This window comes from Castanea sativa, chromosome 6, assembly GCF_040712315.1.
Source record: "Castanea sativa cultivar Marrone di Chiusa Pesio chromosome 6, ASM4071231v1".
Classification (NCBI taxonomy): domain Eukaryota; kingdom Viridiplantae; phylum Streptophyta; class Magnoliopsida; order Fagales; family Fagaceae; genus Castanea; species Castanea sativa.
In genome coordinates this window covers 1,000,477-1,008,154 of record NC_134018.1, presented here as the reverse complement: position 1 = coordinate 1,008,154, position 7,678 = coordinate 1,000,477, and the positions used below count along the sequence as shown (strand labels likewise).

Genomic DNA, 7,678 nt, shown 5'->3' with positions numbered 1-7,678 from the left:
ATTCATAGGTAGATCAGAGTACACCTGTAGCTGAAGTCCGCAAATCTTCCAAGACTATTAAACCTCCACAACGTTATTCACCCACTCTAAATTATCTCTTGTTGACTGATGGTGGTGAGCCAGAGTGTTGTGAAGAAGCCTTGCAAGATGAGAATTCAAGCAAGTGGGAGTTAGCCATGAATGATGAGATGGATTCCTTGTTAGGGATCAGACATGGAAACTAATTGAATTGCCAGTAGGAAAGAAGGCTTTGCACAACAAGCGGGTATACAAAATAAAGAATGAGCATGATGGTAGGAAACGTTACAAGGCCAGATTAGTTGTTAAAGGGTTCCAACAGAAGAAGGGCATTGACTACTCAGAGATATTTTTTCTAGTTGTGAAGATGTCAACAATTAAACTGGTACTAGATATGGTGGCTGCAAAAAAATTACATCTTAAGCAGTTAGATGTGAAAACGGCATTCCTTCATGGTGACTTGGAGGAAGACATTTACATGATTAAGCCAGAAGGTTTCATTGTTCAAGGACAAGAGAATCTAGTCTGCAAACTCAAAAAGAGCTTGTATGGCCTAAAACAAGCTCCTAGACAGTGGTACAAGAAATTTGACGATTTTATGCATAGGATTGGGTTCAAGAGATGTGAAGCTGATCACTGTTACTATGTCAAGTTTTTTGACAATTCTTACATCATTTTACTGTTGTATGTGGATAATATGCTTATTACAGGATTTAGCATTGAGGAGATTAATAATCTGAAGAAGCAATTGTCAAAATAGTTTGCAATGAAGGATTTGGGAGCTGCAAAACAAATCTTTAGTATGAGAATCATTAGAGATAAGACTAATGGTACATTGAAGCTTTCACAGTCAGAGTATGTGAAGAAAATTCTCAGCAGATTCAACACGAATGAAGCTAAACTAGTGAGCACACCCTTGGGTTGTCATTTCAAACTAAGCAAGAACAATCATCGAAGACAGAATAAGAAAGGGACTATATGAGTAAGGTGCCCTATGCCTCAACTTTTGGTAGCTTGATGTATGCTATGGTGTGTACAAGGCTAGACATTGCACATGCAGTGGGAGTTGTGAGTAGATTCATGAGTAGGCCAAGAAAGCAGCATTGGGAGGTAGTCAAGTGGATTCTAAGATATCTGAAGGGCTCATCAAATACATGTCTTTGCTTCATAGGTGCAAGTTTGAAACTGCAGGGTTATTTAGATGTTGATTTTCCTGGTAATATTAATAGTAGAAAGAGTATTACTGGATTTGTATTTACTCTGGGTGGTACAACTATATCTTGGGCTTCAAATTTACAAAAGATTATTACTTTGTCTACTACAGAAGCTGAGTATGTTGCAGCAACCGAAGTTGGAAAGGAGATGATCTGGCTACATGGCTTCTTAGATGAATTGGGCAAGAAGCAAGAGATAGGTGTTCTACATAGTGACAGTCAAAGTGCAATTTTTCTTGCTAAAAATTCAGTTTTTCATTCAAAGTCGAAGCATATACAGAAAAAATACCACTTTATCTAGTATCTTGTTGAAGATAAGCTGGTAATACTTGAGAAGATTTGTGAATCTAAGAACCTAGCAGACATGTTGACTAAGGGTGTCACTATTGAGAAGCTGAAGCTGTGTGCGACTTTAGTTGGTCTTCTATAGCTTGAGGACAGGAGGATGAGTTGTAGGGATGAGGGATTGTTTTTGGAAGATAGCGGCTGATGTTGGTGATTGAACTAGTCTCCAAGTGGGAGATTTGTTAGGCTTTGTGGAGCCTAATCGTGTTTGATCCGGTTGATGGTCTGACCTGACCTGAATAATGTTGTGTGGTTTTTAATGGAAGATTTTTTGAGGCTTAGTCCATGGAGCGGAGGCTTGGGCCGATAGGCCCAAGCCGTAGCGCTCATGGACAAGCTTCCTGAGAAACGCTGTTTTGGCCCATTTTGTAGCCCATTATGAATCCTGAGAAAAATGTTGTTTTTGTGATTAGGGTTCTTGTTGTTGTTTTTGAGAGAGTGAAAAACTAAACGGCTGTACTTTGTATTTTTTCCTGATAATAGTGAAATCCCTGCAACTCCGTGGACGTAGGCAAATTGTCGAATCACGTAAATACTGTCTTGTGCGTGTGATTATTTTTTTCTTTGGCGTGTGTTTTCTCTATTTTTTTATTTTTTTATTTTTTTGTTTCTCACAGGTTGGGAATTTTGATGTTAATTCCCTACAATGTACTCCATTTGAAACAATGACATGGATATACTTTAAATTTTGAATTACAAACTCTCAAAAAAAAAAAAAAGTTTTTAGTCAATACTTTATTATGGGGCATAAAAGGTTAGCAAGGTTTTGTCCAATGTGTGCAAGATATTCTTGATGCAAATGCACATAAAAATTTGGATGCTAGTGATGCTGTAGCCTGTATATGAAATTAACAGCTTATACGTGATACATTATTTATATAACTATGTAGAAAGATGAGGAATCCATTGATCAATTAAAATAAACTAAGTAGAATGATGAGAGATCCATTGAACCTTGTTTTGGTGGTCTCGGACATGGGGTTTTACTTATTGTACTTCTGTTTTTTAATTTCATTGCTCACTTAGCTTTGCTTTGTAATCTGTTAGGCTCTGTGTTCACCAATTTGAACATGAAGTGCTTTTATTTGAAAAAAAAAAAAAAAAAAAACTATTCTACTTCCTTATCTAAAAAAAAAAAAAAACCCCCACTAAGTAGAATGATTAAATGGATTTCAGGAAAAAGGAACGCATGGGCGTGTGTCATCTTGGTGCAATTAAGCTTATTTGGGATAGGCATTGCCTATACAATTACATCTGCTATTAGCATGAGGTTTATTAAGCTACTCCTCTCACTCCAAACTTCATTTTTAGCATAGTAGTTTTGGCTATAGCTATTCAAGAATTGAAACCATTTAATAATACAAAATCGCATTATATGCCTTTTTGTTGCCAAAATTGTCATATGGGTCATTAGAATTCCAGAAAGATTTTATATAACCAAATCCAACAAGGGTTTGAAATGTTGAATATTGATTTCAAATTTTGTTAGTGTCATCCAAAATCACAGAAGAGGCACTTCTATGATTCACATAGTCAAACCTTTCTATTATAGTCACCCTTTTCTTTTCTTTTCTCTCTCTCTCTCTCTCTCTTTTCACTATGGATGCAGAGCAATTCAAAAATCAATCTGTTAGGCTGCATGTAACTTTGGAAATACCACTTATATGTTACTCTTTGGAATTGTCCAAATTGTACTCTCTCAGATCCCTAAGTTTCGCAAACCGCAATATTCAATGGCTATCGATTCTTGCTACAGCCATGTCCTTCGCCTATTCTTCCAATATTGGATTGGGACTTGACCTTGCAAAAGTTATAAGAATAACGCTAGTGAATTCACTAGTACATTATCTAGCTAATGATAGTGCTTCATAAACTGAAAAAGAGGAGGGGGGATATTGCAAGGGACTAGAAACTTAGTAGTGATTCTTTTCTTGTTTCTCTATTTTATTTTATTTTTTCTTCCAAAGATAATAATTTTCTTGTCATAAATATTGCAGGAGATGGATATGTTAAGGGCAGCATTGGAGGAATCTCAACTTCTAGTGCAGCTGATAAAGTATGGTTGGTGTCTCAAGCCCTGGAAGACATTGCATTTGCCTATCCATACCCTCTCATTCTTATTGAGATAAGGTTTGACATGTTATGTTCTCATATGGGTGAAATCCATTTCAAAAAAGCAATATGTATATAACGATTCAAGTACTTAAAATAGCAAAAAGGCTGATATATATGATGCATTTTTCAAAACATGAAGGATACTTTGAAGTCACCTCCAACAGAAAACCAGACAACGAAAAAGGCCTCAAAAATAGCGATCATAGTTACAACCCTCTTCTACCTCAGCTGTGGAGGCTTTGGATATGCAGCCTTTGGGGATTATTCACCAGGGACCCTCTTGATGGGGTTCAAATTCTTTGAACCATACTGGCTCATTGACTTTGCTAACGGTTGTGTTGTGCATCATCTAGTAGGAGGATATTAGGTACAACTTTATATGCTACATTTATCACATTTAAATCTTCTAATTCTTGTTACCATCTTTAATCCCTGCCTTTACAAGGAATAGGCCTTAGTTATGTATATCTTTGTGGCCAAGACTATAATTGTTGTTAGGTTCTAAAAGTTTAGAACAATTAACAAATCGTGAATACAAACTTGTCTAGATATAGATCCTAGAATCTATAGATATTATTAGACAATGTTCAAGTTGATACAAGTCAAGATTCAAGAACATACAAGCTATAGAAGAAGAATTCGAGAATCTGCCTGGTTTGATCGATCGAAAGACAAGCTCGACCAATTAAAAGTTGTAGAACAACAATTTATGTAAAATTCTATTTCAGCCCAAACTCTACTTAAATGTATTAGGGTTTCAGATCTACTTCTTCTAGTATATAAAAGAAACTCCAAGCACGTTTTTGTGAGACTTTTCAGATAGAGAAAAATGTCTCTCTTTTATAGATCTAGGGTTTTATACCCAAAAACTCTCTAAAGTCTTTGTTGAGTTGTATGTTGAATTTTTTATAGATCTAGAGGTGTTTACCTTCATACACACACACATTGAGATATCAAGATTAAGATTCACATCAAGAACTTGATGGTTGTTTCAGTTGCTGCATAAAGAACTTTAAAGAAGATCTTAAACTTTTGAGTGGAATCTCAAAGTCACAAGTAGGTGAACTTGTGGTTACTGCAGATCAAGGAAAGAAGTAGTACGTGGACTTGAAGCTGTCACGTGGACGTTGTAGTAAGTTTTTTTATACAAGGTAGCAATAGGATATTAGTACTCTAAGTCTTATTGTACAAACTTCAATTCTTTCATAGTGGATTTGTTTTTACTTTGAGGATAGCTAAGTTAAATCCTCCCCAAGTTTTTTATCGGTTAGATTTTCCTGGGTCATCAGATCTTTGTGTTTTTTACTTTTTCCATTATATTTGTTTAACCTAAACTTAATTAACAAACTTGTTAATCAACTTGGCTTAATATTATGTTAAACATATTGTGTTAAGGGGTTTAAAACTTAACCTTTGTTCTTACTAGTATCACTAGAAGAATTGCAAAATATAGAACACTACTGTATATATAGGGTCCGTTTGGATACAGCTGAAAACTGAAAACTGAAAGCTGAAAACGCTGTAGAAAAATAATTTTTAAATGTGTAAATAGTACCGTGGGACCCACTTTTAATTAAAAAATTGCTGAAAAGTATGTGAACAGTGCACGCACAGTACGTGAACAGTGCGTGCACTGTGCACGCACAGTGACTTGTCCCCTAAAAGTAGAAACGGGCAGCAGGGAAAAAAAAAAGAAAAAAAAAAAAGGAAAACGCTGAACACTGGATGCATTCAATGCTATCCAAACCAACCTATAGTCAACATATACAATAATTTCAATGTTATACCCTTGTGTTTTTGCATGTATTTACGTTGACAGATTTTCAGTCAGCCACTGTTTGCAAATGTTGAAAGAGGGTTTGCCATGAAGTTCCCAAGTAGCGGATTTGTAAATAATAATCACACATTGAAATTGGCATTTCTCTCTGTTATTAGATTAAATCTTCTCAAATTGTGTTTCCGGATTGTTTATGTGGTGTCAACGACAAGAATTTCAATGATGTTCCCCTACTTTAATCAGGTTATAGGAATAAATGGAGGCCTGAACTTTTGGCCCTTATCTATCTATTTTCCTGTGGAGTAGGGATGGCCATACCCATTGGGTAATGGATATCCAACCCTACCCGATCCAAATGTTCCGGGTAATACCCGGTTCTTCATGGGTAGAGCTTAACTAGGTAGGGTATGGATATTACCCGAATTATTCCGGTAGGGGATGGATATTATCCATACCCAACCTGTATTTTTAAAAAAAAAAAAAATTGAAGTCCTTCTCTGAAAATCAAATAGAATAAGATTCCTAGAATCCAACAAAAACTAAATTTCTGGGCAAACACAACCACAATCCACTACCACAGTCACTATCACAACCACAACCACAACCCACAACCACAACCACAGCCACAACCACAAACCACGAAACCCATAGCCAAAATCCACAAACCCACTGCCAAAATCATCCACCACTACTACCATAACCAAAATCAACCACCACCACCACCACCATAGCCACCAAACCCATATGAAAACACAAAAAAACCCAATCACAACAAAGAGAGAAGAGAGATGGGTGGCACGGTGGCTTGGGGCTTGGGTCAGAATAGGCAAGGTGGGTTTGTGGCGACTGGGCGAGGCGAGATCGGCGATGGGTAGGGGTGGGTTGAGCTGTGCAAGGTGGGTTGGCGAGGTGGGTTATAGCTGGGCAGGCAAGGTCGGCGAATGTGGTGACTGGGCAAATGTGGCGACGAGGAGTGGAGAAGAAAATGGAGGACTGAGGAGAGAGAGGGCATAGGATGAAAAATGAGAAGGAAAAATAAAAAAGAAAGGAAAAGAATAAAATATTCCCACTAGTGTGAACACTACAATTTTTTTTTTTTTTACAGTACACAGCCAAACACAGCCATATTTGGCTGTAGTATGAAATGGGTTAGTTTATGAATTGCTTCCAACTATGTATATATCTTTCCTAAGTTGATTTCATTTGTAGCTCTTGCTCAGAAACCTTAGCATTGAAGTAAAATTAATTTAGGCATTTGTGTTTTCTATCATTCTGGTCCCGAGAAGAAGAAAAAGAGGTCCGGAGATTAGATTGACTAAGGCAAGTAGTTGTATTAGTGTATGTTGATATTCAGTATCCATGGGTAATAAATGGATAATAATTCATGGATAATAAATGATTTGGATTAAAAAAAATAATAAATAGGTTTCGGGTAGGGTATGGATATCTATGGATAATAATTTGAGTAAGATTCGGGTATGGATACTAATGAATATTGATATTTAGGTATTCATGGGTAAACTTTTCGGGTAAGGTATGGATCGGGTATACCCATACCCTACCCATGGTCATCCCTACTGTGGAGACGTACTTTTAAGTAGAGGAATATTGGAGCTTGGACAACAAAGTGGATTATGCTTCAAACTTTCAGCATCATGTGCTTGCTTGTGACATTATTCGCCTTGATTAGTTCGATTGAAGGACTTGTAAGTGCAAGACTGAGCTAGAATCTGCACTTGAGTCCTTTCGTAATGGAAAGGAGGATGCACGTCTAAAGATTTCTATTGATTCACGAAGTATGATAAAGCTTCTACTTAACTATTTCTTTTGATGTAGGCATTGCTGAATCTTCATGGAGAAGCCTAGTACATTTTCGGGATTATAAGGATTGCTAAACTAGGAAACTGGTTGACAGAATTTAGTCTCGATAATGCTCTCATTGATTTTGCTAAGGCTTGCATTGCTCTTCATTTTGAAGGAGGATATCAGGTACTACCAATTGATATCAAAATTAAAAATTGTAAAAAATCATAACTTATATTCTTATTGACTTTGTAAAAATTTTGTTTTTGCCCAATGTTATTTACATTTGCCGAAATCCTATATAACAATATCCTTTACATGCAGATTGCAGAAGTAATGTATAACCCAACTTCCATTTTCATCCATATATTTTCCATTTCCTTGGTTCCAAGTCAAATCTCCTCTT

At 36.4% G+C, this 7,678-nt stretch overlaps 1 pseudogene; it reads left to right on the top strand.

The window, feature by feature from the left end:
• Positions 1-996: 996 nt before the first annotated feature.
• Positions 997-7,196, top strand: LOC142638486 (putative amino acid permease 7; annotated as a pseudogene).
• Positions 7,197-7,678: the final 482 nt, after the last annotated feature.